We start from the raw sequence: 20,211 nt of genomic DNA on the forward strand, positions 1-20,211 counted from the left end.
TTTATCCGTTATTTAAATATATGTGAAGGAAATTATTTGATGGAAATTTACTTGGGGATATATGTACATGGGGATTTACTTACAATTTAGATATTTGCGGTTTTAGTTGAAATTATTTGAATTTTGATGGGAATTTACAAATGGATAGACTTACCCGGAAATTTACCTTGACATTTAATATATACAATTTTACTTGGGGGTTAGTTTATGGGAATTTACTTGGGGATATAAATATATGGGGAATTACTTGAAGTTTGGAAACACAAATATATATGTACTAAAATAAAATGAAATAGAAGGATGAAAATGAAAAAAATGAGCTCCTCAGATTCTTTTTATTTTATTTTATTTTATTTTTTATAAAGAAGATAATTCTTTTTCTCTCAAAAGACCCCTTGGTTCTTAAAATTTTTATTAAAAAAAGAAGGTACCTATGGAAAATAATTAATTTTGCATTATCATTTGGTACCTACGATATACTAGCATAGTAGCATATACGTGGGAATTTCCACCTTAGTAAATTTACCTATAAATTCTTTTATTGTGATTTAAGCAATAATTTTGAAAAGATTATTAATAAACTCATTATATTCAATTAATTTAATTATTGATGGCAATGTCTTTCATATTATTCAACTTATTTAAATTTTAATTGTAGTTAAATTTTGTCCTAGGTAAGTAGAGAAAAATATTTACTTACTATTAAAGTGAAGTTTTAAGTGGTTCTTTCAGGCTTCAATACATAAATTTATATTTGGCGGAAAAGCGAAAAAAATCATTGTATTATCTTAAATTCTTAATTATAAACTATTTTATTCTTACATGTATTAAAATAATTTAAATTTAATTATTGAATTTTACATACATATATTTATTTGTGTTGGTTTTTTTTAATAAAGAAATTAAGAAAATAACAGAGAAAGACTTTGAGAGAAAAAATACTGCAGTATTATCAAAGGGAATTATTTTATTAATAATTCAGAGACTTGCATTTATAGATATAATTCCTAGCTAAAAATAGAAAAATAAGATACTAAGTTATCAGTTTAATTCAAATAACAAATAAAAAGAACTAACTCCTAAATATAAGTCAAATAGGATTCTAATAACATAATTTGAAAACCCTAAAAATAGCTAACTGTTTTATTTCTGCAATATCCTGAGACATATTTAAACACTCCTTCTTGGATCAGGAATTGTAGATTGTAGTCTCATCTGAAATTGACCTTGTGAACAAATCTGCTAATTCATCATTTGTCTTGCAAGGCTTGTGTGCATTATCTGTTGGATTAAATGAGAAGCTCTTACCTCTCATTTCAACTTGTAAAATCTCTTGCTTAGTAGAATCAAAGATTCGACAATATTTGTCTCCAAATAATAATTTAAATCCTTTTTCTATTAACTGACCAACACTAAACAAACTTTTATCAATATCAAGCATATAAAGAACATCTGAAATTATTTTTGTACCTGAATTTGTTTTAATTGAAACAGACCCTTTTCCTTTTGCAGGAATACAATCACCATTTTCAATTCTGACTTTCTTATTTTCCATAGGAATGAACTCTTTAAAAAGATTTCTTTCATATGTCATGTGGTTTGTACAACCACTATCAATCATCCAAAAATCAAATTTTTTGGTTGAAAAACAAGTTGCCACAAATAAGTGGTCTTCTTCTTCTTCTTCTTCCTCTTCCTCCTCCTCCTCCTCCTCCTCCTCCTGCTTCTTCTTCTTCCTCTTCCTCTTCCTCTTCCTCTTCCTCTTCTTCTTCTTCTTCTTCTTGGGCAACTGTTTCATCTGTTTGAAATTTGCTTTTGCAAATCACAGCTTCATGACCAAGTTGTTTACAGTTCTTGCATTGTGCATCTAGTCTTTTCCAACATTTATATGGAGGATGCCCTTTTTTCCACAGTGCTGACAAGGTGGGTAATTTTTCAAAAATTTACCCTTGCTTTGAGTTTTGTGGCTGGCTACTAATTCTCTTTCAACCATGCCATCTTGCCTCATAAGTCTCCTTTGTTCCTGAACTTGCAAAGAATTTAACAATTCTGCCAAGGTAATTTTGGATAGATCTTGTGTGTTTTCCAAGGTAGTTATACATGCTTCATATCTTTCGGGTACTGTAACAAGAACTTTTTCAACAATTCTTGTATCTTTAAATTCAGTGCCTAGTAATCTTACCTTGTTGACAATACCAAGCAATCTGTCAGAATATTCCTTAACTGTTTCTGAGTCTTTCATTCTCTGCAATTCGAATTCCCTCATTAAATTTAATACCTTCATTCCTCGTATTCTTTCATCTCTAGCATATTCTTTCTTCAGATAATTGCAAATATCTTTTGGTGATGTGAGAGTCATGATTTTCGTGAAAACAGTTGTCGAAACAGTAGCAAACAAAGTTGCTTTTGCCTTCGACTTAATAGTTTTCTTTTCCTTGTGACTCTTGATCTGGGCCACGGTGGGATTATTTGGCAGCGGATTAATTTCATAATCCTCTTCCACGGCTTCCCAAAGATCAAGAGCCTTCAAGTAGGTCTCCATTCTTACCGCCCATAGTTGATAATTCTCACCATAAAAAATAGGAGGAGCAATTTGTGAAAAACTATTTTCAGAATCCATTTTTCTTCTCACAGGTCCCTCAAGAAGAAGGCTCTGATACCAATTGTTGGTTTTTTTAATAAAGAAATTAAGAAAATAACAGAGAAAGACTTTGAGAGAAAAAATACTGCAGTATTATCAAAGGGAATTATTTTATTAATAATCCAGAGACTTGCATTTATAGATATAATTTCTAACTAAAAATAGAAAAATAAGATACTAAATTATCAGTTTAATTCAAATAATAAATAAAAAGAACTAACTCCTAAATATAAGTCAAATAGGACTCTAATAACATAATTTAAAAACCCTAAAAATAGATAACTGTTTTATTTCTGCAATATCCTGAAACATATTTTCAACAATTTGTAAACATTTCAAGTGATACTTATGGTTTTTTATTTAAAATCAAACACTATAATATTTGAAATTTCGTACTTAAACCTTTGAGGTATATATCTGCCACTAAATACGTCAAAGTATAATTATTTAATTAAGTACCACAAGATACTTTAATAAGATATAACAACTATTAGTAATAATGTTTTTGAACTTTAAGTATATAACCTATTTTTAAAATTTAATCATATTATTTTATAAAATATTTTTTTTTCTTGAGCCGAAAGTTTATCAAAAATATATTTTTTTAATCTCAAGATAGGGGTAAGGTCTACGTACACTATATCTTTTTTTTTTCCGAAGAAACACATAATAATTTTAATTTATCTATTTTAATATACTTAATTATGTATATACCTCACATGAGATATTAGCGTAATTCAAAAGATTTTAGGTAATTTTAAAATACATTAGGTGTATTCAAAATTAAATTATATTATAGGAGTGTTTAGTATAATTATCTCCAAAAAGTATATACTCTTTTCATTCACTTTACTAGTCCATTTTAAACTTTGCATGCCCTTTAAAATTAACTATGGATATAAGTATTTTATTATAATATACGTATTAATTGATGTTTAATTTTAAATTTTAAAAAATAATTTGCAGAATAACTAATTAATATTAAGGGTAAAATATGAAGGAAAAAATTTCTTACAATTCTAAAATTAACAAGTAAAAATGAGAATATACCTTTTATATAATCGATAAACTAAGAAAATAAGAACACATCATGTAGTTGCTCCTTGTACCACCACATTGAACAAAAGCAATAAGAATTTAGGAGTTATAAGGAGTAACTATGGATGAATGGATGACAGCACGGGAGTACCACGAGTTTAAACATTGCAAACAAAGGTCGGTTATGGGTGGGGGGTTGGTTGAATTAATTGGGGACTATGAAAATGTTTGCGTCTTCAACCAGAACACTAAAGATAGATATATAAAATTAAATAAATATCTAGATATGAAATATATTGTGATCAAACAAATATATGGATTCTTTAAATTAAAACAATTTAATGCGACAAAATAAATGTGGATAAATTAAAATAATTAATCTATTTTCATAATTTTTTCTAGAAATTTCTTGCGATTTTTTTTCATGCGAACTTACTTGCCAAAAGTCCGCAAGGAAATTCATTTTTTCACAATTTTTTTACCAAAATTTTCCCGTGAATTATTAATATGTTTTGCAAAAAAAATTCTGCAAGTATTAGAAAAATCCCCGAGTTATTTACCTTGGAATTTCCATTGGATTTTGTGTGGTAGAAAAATCCGTAGGAAACTTATATACCTATGATTTTTTCTTCAAATTCTCCATGTAATCTGAGTTTTTTTCTTCAAAATCACCAAGAACTTATATACCAGAGGGTGCATAAGGTTTTGTTTTGTATTATGATGGGTCCAGAGTGGGACTTGGTTGTGTGCTGATGCATAACGATAATGTTATAGCCTATGCTTTTCGATAACTTAAAATCCACGAGAGGAATTATTCGACTCATGATCTTGAGTTGGCCGTAGTGGTGTTTGCATTGAAGTTATGACGTCATTACCTATATGGATTGCATGTGGATGTGTCCACCAATCACAAGAGTCTCTAATATGATTTCAGTCACAAGGAGTTGAACCTTACACATAGAAGATGACTGGAACTGCTTAAGGATGATGACATGAGTATCCTCTACCACCCGGGTAAGGTTAATGTTCTTGCTGATGTTCTTAGCATATTATCGATGAAGAGTACCACTCATGTTGAGGAAGGAAAGAAAGAGTTGGCTAAGGAAGTGCATAAACTTGAATGGTTGGGAATCTATCTTGTGGACTCAGAAGAATGTGGCATTATTGTTCAGAATGAGGCTGAATCATTTCTAGTGGTGGAAGTAAAGGAGAAGTAGGACAAAGATCCTACCCTACTTCAGTTAAAGGGTGAAATTGACACGTAGAAGGTAATGCTTTTCAAACAAAAGGGAGATGGTGTGTTGAGATATAAAGACAGATTATGTGTTTCAGAGGTGGATGGTCTTCGAGATAGGATCATGGCAGAGGCTCATAGTTCTAGATATTCGATTTATTCCGGTTCCACCAAGATGTATCATGACTTGAGAGAGGCCTACTGGTGGAACAATAGGAAAATAGATACTGCAAATTTTGTTTCTAAGTGCCTAAATTGTCAATAAGTCAAGGTTGAGCACTAGAGGCCATGTGGCATGGCTCGGAACATAGCTTTCCAAAAGTGAAAATGGGAGATTGTCAATATGAATTTCATTACTACTTACTGTGATCTCGCCTGCATCATGGTTCGATTTGGGTGATTGTAGATCAGATGACTAAGAAATCAACCCATTTCTTGCTAGTAAAGACTAATGATTCACTAGAGGACTACACTAGATTTTATATCCATAAGATAGTCAAACTTCATGGAGTTCCGTTTTCCATCATTTCAAATAGGGACGCTTAGTTCACTGCCCAATTTTGGAAGTCATTTCAAAAAGGCTTGGGTTCGAAGGTGAATCTTAGTACCATTTTTCATCCTCAAACAGGTGGTCATGCATAACATATGATCCAGACTCTAGAAGACATGTTGAGGGCTTGTATTATTAACTTCAAAGGGAACTGGGATGACCACTTGCCTGTCAAAGAGTTTGGGTACAATAATAGTTATCACTCCAGCACTCAGATAGATCTTTATGGGGGAAGATGTACATCTCTAATTGTTTGGTTTGAGGTTGGTGAAGCTAAGTTTACAAAGCCAAATTTGGTTCAGTAGGATATGGAGAAGGTTAAGATTATCCAAGGAAGGTTGAATACCGCACAAAGTCGTCAAAAGTCCTATACTGATATTAGGAGAAAAGCCTTAGAATTTGAGGTGAATGATTGAGCCTACTTGAAGGTTTCACCCATAAAGGGTGTCATGTGTTTTGGGAGGAAAGAGAAGCTTAGTCCCTGTTATAGTGATCTCTATTGAATTTAAAAAAGGGTTGGTAATGTAGCTTATGAGTTGGATCTATCACCAGAATTAGCAGCGGTCTATCCAATATTTCATATCTCCATTTAAGAAGTGTTTGTGGGATCCTTCCCTCATTGTACCCACAAAGAGTATTAGTGTGAAGGATATCTTGTCCTATGAAGATATCCTAGTTCAGATTCTTGGTTGTCAGGTTCGCAAATTGAGGATCAAAGAGGTTGTATTAGACAAAGTTCTATGAAGAAATCAGTTTGTTGAGAAGGCCACATGGGAAGCCGAAGAGGATATGAAGGCTAGATACCCTTATCTTTTCATTCCTCCTAGTGATGGCAATGAAGGTATTAATCCTTTCCATAATTCATATTCAACATCTATTTGTGTGTTTGAATGTTTTAGTTCCAATATTTGTTAGTGCATTTCAATCTTTGCATTGTATTCGTGTCTTGCGTAATTTCCTAGCTTGGTCATCATTTAAGGATGAATGATCCCAAGAGAGAGTTATCGTAACACACCAAAAATCCTATCTCTAAATGAACTAAGAAAGCATAGAAAAGAATTCAACTTTGCTGAAGTCTGATTTTTACAAACAGCAACCACGACCCATAAAAGTAATCACTGACTGTAGATGGGCTCGTGGAAATCAGACTTCTGAAACTAATTTTTTTTACTTGAGTTTCACCGACCAATATACGGGTGGTAAAAGTGTTTATGAACTGTAGAACAACCCTTACAAGAAATTCCTGAAACTTGGCATTTTCAAGTAAGCAGGACGAGTCAGGTCTACGGGTTGTAGACCATCCTACGGACTTTAGATTGGTTAGTAGGTCAAAGTCCTGAAACCTTTCCTCAGTATAATTTATACGGATGAACTGGATGACCCATAGTAGTTTTTACGGGCTATAAAAGGATCCATGGATCCCAACATCAGAAACCCTAGAATTTAGCCTGCCTTCTACCAGAGGCTTCTACGACACATAGAAGTTTCTACAGATCATAGATGACCCTCGTAGATGGCTCAATCCGTTTTTTTGAAGGGTTAATATGGTCTTTTTCCATCTTTTATAAGCCTAAACCCCTACGGTTCTGCACCTAATTAAGGTCCTAAACAGTTATGTACATTCAAAATACTCTCATAATTATTCCCAAGGCCTAGAGCAAAGAATCAAGAGGAAAAAACTAGGGTTTCAAGCATCTTCTAGAACCTTGTTCTTCCAGATATGTAAGATTATTCATAGTGATGGACTAAGTTTGTCCTCACACCCTACATCTACAATTCAGTTAATGAGATTAAATTTAGTGTTTTTACCCCTAGTTCATAAACTTCAACTTGTTCTTACTTTTGTATCATTGCTATCTTATTCTTATCATTGTAATTGTATTTCTTCATGTATTTATGGTCCTCTATTATTGTTCATGCCTTTTTCATCCATAGACCCTAATTAACAAAGAATTGTTTGAAAGTTTTTGTACATTTTCTTTCATGCATTATTTTCAAACTCAATGTATGTTTCAAATATTTGAGCTATCATCTAGGAAGAGTTTTAAGGGAACACTAAACGTTCCAAATGCTTTATTTTCATAGTATAATCATGACTAGTTCAAAAAAGCATAAACAATTCTAGAAATAAGTTCCAGTCAATTATAGAGAAAGCACAAGATTATCAGATTTTTTCCTAAAGTGGAACCCTTTTTCCTAAAATAGAATTTTACATAGTATTGAGCCTTATTGCAGTGTTTTGGAGTAGTATTGAGCATCGAGTTTCATAAGGGTTAAGATAATCCTAAAATCCCATAAACTATGTAGCCAACGTAAGATAAAATCGTGACATTGGTTTAGACGACTCCACACATAGCTCCTAGTAAGAGCTTAGATATGGATCCATAAGTTTAGTATCGTACCCTACCTTGGAAAAGTATTAAATGGCTCTGACAACGTGGGGCAATACGTTGTATCATCACGAGGCTCATAGTGATGATTTCCGGTTAGAGAAACTCTCCAAGAAAAGAAAAAAGTATACTATTTTAGTACTTCTATTACATATCTCAGCTGTAAAGCTTTTCTTGTTTCCACTACATTTACATGCTTTTTTTTTAGTTGAGTATTTTAATTTCCTTTCATCTTATGTAGTTAATTTTAGTCATGATAATTTTATTTAGCCTTATTACATATCGTAAATTTCATGTATTTACGTCTTCAAACATTGCATCATTTTATGATGTAGATACATATATTTAGTATTGTTAACAGATGTTTCGTTGAGATCATCACTTTCTCAACTTTGGTGAGAGCTCCTTTCTTTAGTAGGATTCCATTTAGTTATTTTTCAGTATTAATATACATTTAGTTTCTTATTTAGATAGCTATGGGTCTTGTTTCGACACCTATATTCAGTTAGTAAAGACTTCATAGATAGACAATTTAGTGAGTCAATTCAGTATTCAGTATTCTGAAATTCACACATATTTACTATCCATGATCTCAGAGATGGTTTACCGACTTCCAGTATAAAGGAACCTTAAGTGTTTTACATGTTTCCTTTACTTTTAAAACTTTTGTATGTATGTTTAGTATTCTGTTCAGTAGTCAACTAGGCCAAAGGTTCGCTTGGGACCAGGGGCAGCTCAACATATTTGAAGGCCTAAAGCGAAATTTAAATTAAAGGTCTAAAATCTTTTAGTTGAGATAATTATTATATAAATTGTTAACATTATTCTATAAGTAATAAGTTGGCAAAACTGCTTATATACTCTTTTTTTTATTTAAAAGCACATAAAATAAGTCAATCTAAACAGGCTTGTAATTCGCTTTATCCAACACATTATATTTACTATTGATTCATATTTTTGATAGAGCTCTAACTTACAGAGTATAAAAGGGGTCTAGAAAACTACAACGCGAGAGTTAGTGAAGAGAGTGTGAGAAGACAAAACAACATTTTTTCTTGATTTCTTCTATTTGATTGAGGTTAAGGAGAATAAAATAATATATATATATATATATGAAAAATACATTTATCTTAAATAATTAATTTTTTCTATAAAAAAATTAACACATAATTTATTGTTGGTAAAAATTTGAGGCCCCCTAAAATTGGGGGCCTAAGGTATATGCCTAGTTTTTATAAGCATTGAGCCGGCACTGCTTGGGACTAGCAATGATTTTTGAGCGTCAGCCACGTCCAGGATGTTGGTTTGAGGCGTGACAATCACGGTCCCTTCAACCTTGATTCTCTTTTCGAGGATGCCAAGGACCTTTACAAAATGACAAGTTTCACTCTGTTGCAGAAAATCAAGAACTGTGTATCTATCAGGACAAACAAAATCAGGAAGATTGATTTATCAGTATCAATCCAACAAATACATGAAGAGAAGATTGATTTTCCTACACCAATCTAGCATACATCAAAAAGGAAAAGAAGATCAAGCAGTTATAAGGAAAATCAAATATCAAAGTATAGAAATATTCCGAGAAAGGAAAGAAATCACAAGAGATATCGGCTATCAAACCACTTGGAAGAGACTACATAGAAAAGGAAAATAAATATGTTCAAGGAAAAATAAATAAATCAAGAAAAGGAAGATCTTCACACGAACATATATGATATGGATGTGTGCTCTCAATCAAGGAAATGCTACAAATCCTTGGGTTTTTCTATTAGAGTTAAATGGCCACCTCTCAACATCGTAAATAAAATCAACCCTACTTCTCTAGTGTGAGTTAGTTCATTTTTTTTATTTAAAGAACTATTTGAACCAATAATATTCTTTCTATTGCCTCACTTCTTCACTTTATTCTTTTCAAAAAAATTCTTCAACCATATACTCTTCCCCTAATTTTATCTAAATTTATTCTCTAGTAATATTCATAATTTTTTTTTATAATATTCATTACACTTTATTTTATAATTATCGAAATGACATTATCTTTTGGTCTCCGATGTAATTGTCTCTATGTTGATATTTTGTCATTCTTAGAGTTGGGATATTGCGAGGAGTAGTATATGACATATTTAGGGGTCGTTTGGTAGAGTGTATAAGAACAATGTAAAATGTGGTGTATTAGTAATGCCTGCATTAGTAATGCTTGCATTAGTAATGCCTGCATTAGTAATGCAAGCATTATTTATTATACACTGTTTGGTTTGATGTATTAGAAATAACAAATCTTGCATAATTTCTATTAAAAATATATGTTTACAAAAATATCCTTCGCACTTTATTTATTTGTACACTTCCTTTGCCACAAAATTCTTTGCTAAAATATCAAAAAAGATTTCTTTGTTAAAACATCATTAACTCTTCTTCTTCTTCTTTCAAAAATAATATTAAATAGTTGTACTATTGCGTCAAAATATTTTTGTGAAAGGTTGGCAAAGAAATTTTTTTTTATCAAATTTATCGTCACAATAGTAAATTTTTTGATTAAATTAAATTGAAATTATTTTTAAAAAAAAGATACTTAAGAGGCCATAATGCCTATTAAACTGAAAAGCAAATCAAAACAAAAATAAAAACTTATGATCATGACAACAAAGAAAATGAAAAGATTCTACAGCTGCGGAAAAATGCTAGGAAATGTTTTAAAAAGACTTTGATGGTAGTTTTATAATTATTTAATCTAATGCAAGTGTTAAAATGCTATATATTACTAATACCTAGAATTCTTTGGTATTAGTAATACACAACAGAGTGTATAACTAATGTTTGCATTAGTTATACATGGCATGAAAAAGCGTATCAAACAAGGTACTACTAATACACACACCTAATGCAAGCATTATATTTCCTAATATACTCTACCAAATGACCCCTTGTTGTGTTTTAGTAAAATTATTCAATCGTATAATCTGGATTCTTTTGTTGCTTATATGCTAGTATGTCATAATCATTGAATATAATATTTCAATAAAATAAATAGGCTTAAGTCATCGACAGCCCCTCAAAGTTGTCCGCATATTTCATTTAGGCACCTCAATTAAGACTATTGCCTATTGAACACTTTTATCTATACAAAACCTGTTCCTATTAGACATTTTTTGATAAACAACTAAAAAATGTAAGGTGTGTGAGATACACTCTCGATGACATGGCAAAATGATTGATGAAAAAATGACATGTGGCAAGTGGATCCCAAATTAAAAAATAAAATTTATTTCAAATACAGTTTCTACCAGCCCCCTACCCCACCCCTTTCTTCTTCATCTTCTTCCCTGCACCATTTCTTTTCCCAAATCACAAAACTCAACATCTTAGCAACTTAATTACGGATTTAGTTTTTTCAAAAATAAATAAATTTCATACCTAATACGTGAGAGAGATATAGAGAGAGACTTGTACTAGAGTGATGAAGACCCAAATCAAGAAGACCCAAATTAATTCTATCAAATTTTTGAATATTATTTTTTATACGTTAAATGGGTTTACATTTTAATTTTAGTGGTGATGTTTGTTTAGAGATGCTCGGAAATGGAGTTGATGTCGGCTAAAGTTTTTGGTTGAATGTCCAAAATCTTCCATCTTCTTTCTTTTTGCAGATCCAATCAGTTGATTTTAAAATTATAAAAAAAAAAATTGCCACAAGATGCAGGTGAAGAAGACGACTGAGAGAGGAGTGGGAGGTTTTTTTTTTTTTTTTAATAAAAAAATTTATTTTTATTGAAAATTAAAATAAAATATGGTTTCACTTTGCACACATGCGAATGGAAAGTGTAGAACACTTTTTCTGCCATGTCAGCATTTTGTGTTTAATAGGCACATGTTTTAAACAATTTAAGTGTTCAATAGGTATTAGCCCTAATTAAGGTGTCTAAATGAAATATGCAAACAACTTTAAGGGACTGGAGATGACTTATGTGTTGGTTTCTAATTTTATGAATTTGATTTATTATGTCAAACTCAGATAAAAAATAATACTTAATACATATGTGGAGAAGAGTTGGTCTATGTAGACGGAGTGGGTTGAAATCTTTGCAGGTTCGCTCACAACCGTCTTTTTGCTGTTCCATTGTCATCCCTATTCATCCAATTGTGTAGTGCACAAGACAAAATCTAAAAAGTGGTCAGAACAAAATTTATGTAGTTGCTTCAAAAAGGATTATTTGCATAAATCATTTTGATATATCAAGTCGACACAAATATTAATTTATCGGACCACTAAATTTCATACATTAAACTTAACAAAACAAATAGAAAGTGTCTAGTTCATAGAGCAAAATTTTACATTTATATTAAAAATTAAAACAAAAATATACCCAAGTGAGAAACGACATTTAATAGAGTAATAATTCAAGATGTGTTCGGTATGATAGAAAATATTTTCTAGAAAAATAAATGAGTTCTTTATTTATTTTTGTGTATTTGCTATGCAAATAAAATATTATCCTAAAAATATTCGTTAATAATCTACACAAATACTATGAGTGGTGGTGGTGGAGGGTAGAGTATGTGGAGTTGGGTGAAGATGAGGTATGTTGAAAGCTGGATAGGACATTATTAATGTGGAGTGTTTTAAAAGAATTAAATTAAATATGTCTTGATCATATTACGTATAGTTGTACTAATGTTATGCACTACACTGTTAGTTGTGCAAGTTGTAGAGGTTACATAGTCAATTACAGTTAGTTGTAGAGTTGTTAGTTAAGTTGGTTAGATGCTAAGCAAGAAAGTCATTGTGTATATATATATATATATATATATATTGTGCCTCTGTTCAATGATAAAAAACAATGCAAATATTTTTTTTTTAGATCCTCTTCATACTCTTTCAATTGTTCTTTGTTTGTTCTTGTCTTGTTAGGATTTTATTCCCAAAATTTACAAACTTAACATGGTATCAGAGCCATCAAGCTTGGAACAAACAGATCTTCTACCAGCTGTGTAGATCCTTCTTAATTTTCAGTTGATTCGTACTTTTTTTTTTTTCTCTTTCTTCTTCTCTACAGGAGCTCAATTAGGACCTACTTTCACCATTGATCATCTTCATCCACTCTATTTATACCCGTTAGATGCACCATGATCACTTAATGTTGGCATTATGCTGAGTGGAACTGACAATTACACTATGTGGAGCAAAGCTATACAACTGGCTTTGCTTGGAAAGAACAAGGTTGACTTCATTGATGGAATAGTAAAATGAGATCAGATTTCAAGAGACTTAGCTCACCTTTGGGATAGATGCAATGCAATGCAAGCACAGTTTACTGAATTCTATGCTATGTAAGTAAAGATTTACATAACGGAGTCCTTTTTTGGCTCACACACAATTGATTTGGGAGGACTTGAAGGAAAGGTCTAATAAGGTTAACAGTTCCGGAATTTTTCAGCTTCACAAGGAGATTTTTACACTTGTTTAGAAAGTTTGTTTCTTTTGTTTAAATCTAATATTCTAGGCTTTGGGATGAGTATGATTCCATTATGCCTCCTCCTTCTTTTAATTGCTAGTCTAGAGATTTTTTTAAGCTTTTACAATATTAGAGGATGTTACAATTTCTTAAGGGACTTAATGACAGTTATAGTCAAGCTATGAGTCAGATCCTGTAATGCCATAGCTTCCCAGTGTGAATCAGGCATATGCCTTGATCATTCAGGATGAAAGACAGAAATTGGTTGCAGGATCAAGTAGGTTGATGCCTGAGAACATGACTCTTATTTCTATGTTCACTTCTAGATCTGATAATTATGCTCCTAATGGCTTTTGTGTTTTTTGCCACATGGAAGGACATATGAGAGCTGATTGTCATAAATTGATGAAGTGTGATTTTTGTCACAAAACTGGATACCTCAAGGTTGATTGTTTTCGACTGATTGGCTATCCACCTTGCAAATGTAAGAAAGAGGATGTAGTAGTTGGGAACTCTATCTATGATGCAGGACCCATGAAAGCACAACCAACTGCTCCTAACCACATCCCTTAGCCTTATTCTGCTCATCCTCAGTATTACCATCGTCACATATCCTCGCCACATCCTAATCACTCAAGGAACATGTATATGCATGCCCATGTACACTCCAGGTCAACACCAACAACTGCTTAAAATGTTAAATCAAACCTCCATTAGTGACACCAATGGTACAAATAATATTGCATGTACTTCTCTTTGACTTATGGATCCCTTGATGAATTATTAAATAGTAGATACAGATGCTTCTCATTACATGATACATAATCCAAAACATTTACAATAAAAATATTTGATAGAAAATGCAGGAAATGTTCAACTGCCTATCGAAGATTCTGCTCATGTCTCACATATTGAAGATTTTCATATATGAGGAGGTGATGTTCTTAGGAAAGTGTTATGGTACCAACATTCAAGTTCAATCTTATGTCTGTTTCATAAGTGACTAAAGACTTGAACTGATGTGTCATTTTTTATTCTAAATGTTATGCTTTTCAGGACTCATTTGGGAAGGTGAGAGTGACTAGTGAATAAAATGATGGTCTATACACATTGTGTTCTCAGATAGGTGATGTGCAAGCAACACCATAGAGATGTTTGGCAGCAACACCAAGTTTTGATGTTACTGTCTGGCATCAAAGACTATGCCATGTCCCTATGAGCGTAATAAGAAAAAATAATGCTTTTCATAGTTTTGGTAATACGTTTACTTTACATAGTTGTGAAGCTTGTCCTCTGGTCAAACAGACCAGAGTACTTTTTATACGTAGTACTATTAAGTTTACTTGTAGTTTCCAACTGATTCACATGAATGTTTGGGGTCCTCATAAGGTTGAAGCTTTTAATGGCATGAGATAATTTTTGATGACTATTCTAGATGGACATGGACTTTTTCTATGAGACTTAAATCTGATGTTACTAGCTTATTAAAATATTTCTTTGCTGAAATAGAGACTCAGTTTGGTAAAAAGATTCAAAGGATGAGGTTTGATAACGGATCTGAGTTTTTTAATGCCAACTATAATGAATTTTTTAAACTTCATGGTGTCATACATGAGAGTTCTTGTCCATATACATCTCAACAGAATGGTGTAGTGGAAAGAAGGCACGTATATACATACTTGAGACCCAAAGCTATTAAGTTCCAGGCTAGTTTTTCAAATAAGTTTTGGGGGTTATGTATTCAGGTAGATGTGTATGTATTAAATAGAATTCCTTCCACTATTTTGGGTGATGTATCACCCTTTGAGAAACTATATGAAAAATTTCCTTCCCTTGATCACATCAGAGTCATATGTTGTTTATGCTTTGCCGCCAACCTCATCAAACAAGATAAATTCCGACCAAGGGCAGTGAGGGTTGTTTAAGTTGGATATGGATCAACTCAGAAAGGATTCCAGCTATATGATTTGGAGAATAGAACCTTTTTTGTCAGTAGAGATGTGTTGTTTTTGGAGTTAACTTTTCCTTTTGGAAGCAATATAACTCAACAGACTCAAGTCTCCACTCAAAAAAATCTATTTGGTTTTGATGATCTTGATAATATCCTAGAGGTTCCTACTTTAGGTACTCTAGATCCTGCTCAAGTTTCAGTCACAACATCTCCAACTTCACCTATTACAATTCCTATACCTCCTGAGGTAGTGTTAGTTCCTCCTGCTGCCACTCATTCACCACCAGTGAGAAGGTCTACTAGAGGATCTAGACCTCCCATTTGGCACAAGGACTATGTCACAAAGGCTAGTCCAAGTAGTTGTATTTACTCAATAGCCTCAGTTCTAGATTATACAAGACTCTCCCAAAAATATCAAGGTTTTGTTTCAAAATTCTAAGTTTGAGATAGAACCTGGTACAAATACATAAGCTTCCAAGGTGCTAGATGGGTAGAGGCAATGCATAATGAAATTAAGGCATTAGAGGATAACAAGACATGTGAATTGGTGGATTTTCCCAAAGTCAAGAAGTTTATAGGCTGTAGATGGGTTTACAAGATCAAATATCATGCAAATGGTGATTTGGAAAGGTTCAAGGCAAGGTTGGTAGCTAAATGTTTCAATCAGAAGAAGGGTCTTGATTATCAAAAGACCTTCTGCCTTGTGGTTAAAATGACCGTAGTGAGTTCTGTTATCTCTATTGCAGTTGCTAGGCATTAGACTATTCATCAAATGAATGTCTACAATGTTTCCTTACAAGGTGACTTGTATGAAGAAGTATATATGACTCTCCTTGATGGTTTTGATAGGAAAGCTGGAAGTAATAAATCATGTATATTGTCAAAATTCTTTGTATGGTTTAAAATAGGCCTCAAGATAGTAAAACATCAAACTTACTACCACCTTGAAAATATCACGTTTTACTCATAGTTTCAAAGATTATTCTTTGTTCACTAAGAGGAACAATGGCAAACTGATGACAGTACTCATATATGTGGATGACTTTTTTTTTATGTGGATGATTTCCCATTAACAGGGAACGGTGCTACTATGATTCAAGAGACTAAAGAGGCATTGTAGCATGTTTTTAAAATGGCATAATACATAAATATGTCATTTAACTTGGCCTCATTTCACATTTATGCCCTCCAACTTTGGGTGAGCACAAGTAGACACTTAAACTTGTATAAAATTGAACAAATAGACACAAACGTCCTGCATGGCATCCTACATGGAAATTTGTGTATTGCGTGGTGTCCTACGTGTATTGTGACACGTAGGACTCGTGTTTCTATTTGTTCAACTTTGTATAAGTTTAAGTGCCTATTTGTGCACACTCAAAGTTGGAGGGAATAAATGTAAAATGATGTTAAGTTAAAGGATACCTTTTAAAATCAAAGACCTAGGTGAACTTAGATATTTTCTTGGTTTGGAATTTGCTAGAAATGAGGCTGGCATCCTTATGCATCAGAGAAAGTACACTTTGAAGGTTTTAGCAAACATGGGGTTAGCAGGAGCCAAACCAGTCTTAACTCCAATGGAGCTAAATTAGAAGCTTACATCAGTTGAGTTTGTTACCAACATACCACTTGCAGATGTTGATCCACTATTGCAGGATCCTACTAGCTACCAGAGGTTAATTGGGAGGTTGTTGTATCTCACCACTACTAGACCAGACATATCATTTGAGTCAGTTCATGCATTCTCCAAAATCTTCATATATGGGTGATGTACTTAGACTAGTGAGATACCTAAGTCAGCACCAGGTTTAGAAATTCTAATGTCTAAAGGTATTCTGTGATGTAGACTGAGGTTCATGCATCAATAGTAGGAGCTCCATTACTGGGTACTTGGTTCAGTTTGAAAACTCACCTTTCTCTTAGAAGTGTAAGAAACAACTCATAGTGTCTACGAGTTCAGCAGAGGCTGAGTATAGATCCATGGCTTCAACAATTGTTGATGTGGTATGGCTTGTTGGTTTATTTCAGGAACTTGGTGTCATTATTTATACTTCCAGTACCTCTATACTCAGACAATACTTCAGCCCTCCAAATTGCTGCCAATCCTATTTTTCATGAGAGGACAAAGCATATAAACATTAATTGTCATTTTATAAAAGAGAAGATACAAGATGATTTGCTTGTCACAAACCACTTATCCTCTGCAGAACAGCATGTTGATGTCTCTAACAAGGAAGTTGGGAAGGATCCTCATAGTCACCTTATGTTCAAGATGGGAATGAAGAACATCTTCATAGCTCCCAACTGGAAAAAGGAATTAAATAAGTGTATAAATGTGCCTTGATCATGTTAGTTGTACATGTACTAATGTTATGCACCACACTGTTATTTGTGCAAGTTGTAGAGTTAGTTACATAGTCAGTTATAATTATTTGTAGAGTTGTTAGCTAAGTCGGTTAGATGCTAAGCATGAAAGTCATTGTATATATATATTGTGCCTCTCTTCAATGATAAAAAAAACAATGCAGATATTTTTTTCTAGATCCTCTTCATACTCTTTCGATCAATTGTTCTTGATAGGATTTTGACTCCCAGAATTCACAAACTTAATAAGTGTCAGGTGTTTAATTTATCTTTCATACTTAAATTGAGGAGTCAATTTTCTCATATTTAAAAAACTCGTTTTCTTAAAAAAATATTTAAAAATATTAACCAACTAAACATTAGAAAATAAAGAAAAACATTCCTCCATGTCCAATACACCCTCATTTTTTATCGGTTGAATAGGATGTCTTACCTCTGAAGGAAGATTTGTACAAGTATACGTGTTTTAAATTAGGTCCATATATATGTTGCTGCACCTTTGGATGCAATTCAATTATTTCTTCCATTTCATGTATGAGCAACAGATCATATCTACCTAAGTGAACAACAAGTGAAAACAACTTTATTAATATGTGTTCGTGAATCACATATTTTTGGAGTAAATATCTTAAAAGGTCATTCAACTTTGAGTAATTATATAGAAAAGTCATTAATTTTTATTTTGTATCAATAAAATCACTCAGCTTAGGACATTTCACTTATAAAATCACTCATCTAAATTTTCAATCAAAAAATCCTGACTTGACAAATGAATTACTCTTTTTATATATATTTTAAATTTATTTTATTTTTATATAAAAAAGTCTTAAAATAATATTAAAAAAACTTTTCAGAATATTTTCAACTATTCATATTATATTTTCTCATTTGAATATGATAAGTTAACTTTTCTTGATTGACCAGTAGGACTTTAGACAATTATTATTTACTACTTTTTTTTTTTTTAAGGATATTATTATTTACTACTTGACTAATGAAAATAGTGAGCTCAAGGTAAACTTAACATCCACAAAATTATATCATTACCTTTGAGCTCATTATATTATTATTATTATTATTATTATTATTATTATTATTATTATTATTTATGTTTATATATTTACTAAAATTCTAACAATTTTTTAATAGATTAACATTAAAATTTTATAAATTAATTATTACTAAAATGATAAGAAATGAACTTCAGTAACTTCAGCGTAAACCTAATACTTTTTTTTTTTTTAAAAAAAAGGCAATTTTTTCATCAAGGCTTCAACCTCTCATGACCTTTGCTCCAGTTTGCAAATCTTCATCACTATTTGAAGGAAAAAATAAATTCTTCAATTTTATTTTAGTTGAAATCTTATTTTAGATGGGATGATTTGTCAAAGTGAGATTCATGTATATATGAGATTAAAAAATAATTTATTTTGTTATGTGAGATTTTTTTTAATGATAAATTTGGGTGAGTGATTTTATAAGAAACAAGTCTTAAGTTAAAGAGATTTTAGTGATATAAAACAAAAGTAAATGATGTTGTAACATAATTTCTCAAAGTTGAGTACCTTTTAAGATATTTACTCCATATTTCTACTAATAATGACAAGTTATATTGTCAAACAATATTTATCAAAAAAAATTGGAAATATTCTTGGCAATAATCAAAGCTGAAATGTAAACTTTTCAATTATCTACTTTCTGATTATGTACATTTTACTTTAAAAAAATTAAATCAATGACCGAATTAATATTGAAAATGTAAGTGTTTGTAGTTAGTACTCAAGAAAAAAAAAAGTATATAAAATCATGTATTTTTGTGAACTAGTTCTCGAACACATGTGTTGCACGTGTATCTCATACTTTTGGTCCAAATAAAATATAAAAAGTTTAATAAAGAAAAAACACAAAAAAGGAAAAACTACATAAATGGCCATAAAACTCAAAATAATTACATGTTCATATCTCAATCCAAAGTAATTCAAGAAATACTCATTCTCTCAAAAACAATTACAGCTCATACTAGGGGTGACAATTTCAGCCTATATAAGTGAAATGGATTCATTTTTCCCAAATTAAATTAAATAGATCACTCATATTTTCTTAAATGGGTAAATATGGACTTCAACCTATTTAAGCTCATACCAATATAAACAAAATGGGTAAACATGAGAATCCATAATTCACTCACTTACAATAAAAATCCCTAACTATATGTACTATTTGTTTTTTAAAATAAAAATTAAAAATTGGGGGGAGGGGGGAGATAGGATGGATGGGGGCAAAAAAAAAAATTGGAAATATTTTGAAAATTTTCTTATAATTTTTTTTTTTGGGTGGGGGTGAGAGGTGTCCTGGGGGGTGGGTGGTAGGGTTGACAATTTATTCTTCTCAAAAAGATTTTTTTTTTTCAAAAAAAGAGTTTTTTAAATTGTTTTTTCTTGGGGGTGGGGGAGGTGGGGGTACAAGGTAAAAAATAATTTTTTTATATGAAAAATTATTTTAAATATAATAATAATATAGGGGGTGGGGTGGTAGGGGTTGACGTATTAAAAATTTAACGTTGATTTAATATGTTTTGGCTTTAGGAGAT

The 20,211-nt window shown here is 31.7% G+C and overlaps 2 long non-coding RNA genes across 2 annotated transcripts; one reads left to right on the forward strand and one right to left on the reverse strand.

Moving 5' to 3' along the window:
• Positions 1 to 11,763: 11,763 nt before the first annotated feature.
• Positions 11,764 to 17,618, reverse strand: LOC125868566 (uncharacterized). The gene is made up of 3 exons (XR_007446737.1): positions 17,449 to 17,618; positions 17,170 to 17,362; positions 11,764 to 12,014 (listed from the first exon to the last, which is right to left on the reverse strand). It is a non-coding gene; the product is annotated as an uncharacterized LOC125868566 (long non-coding RNA).
• On the forward strand, positions 12,726 to 14,715 carry LOC125868567 (uncharacterized). The gene is made up of 3 exons (XR_007446738.1): positions 12,726 to 13,181; positions 14,173 to 14,241; positions 14,363 to 14,715. It is a non-coding gene; the product is annotated as an uncharacterized LOC125868567 (long non-coding RNA).
• Positions 17,619 to 20,211: the final 2,593 nt, after the last annotated feature.

The sequence above is a fragment of the Solanum stenotomum genome, chromosome 6, assembly GCF_019186545.1.
Source record: "Solanum stenotomum isolate F172 chromosome 6, ASM1918654v1, whole genome shotgun sequence".
Classification (NCBI taxonomy): domain Eukaryota; kingdom Viridiplantae; phylum Streptophyta; class Magnoliopsida; order Solanales; family Solanaceae; genus Solanum; species Solanum stenotomum.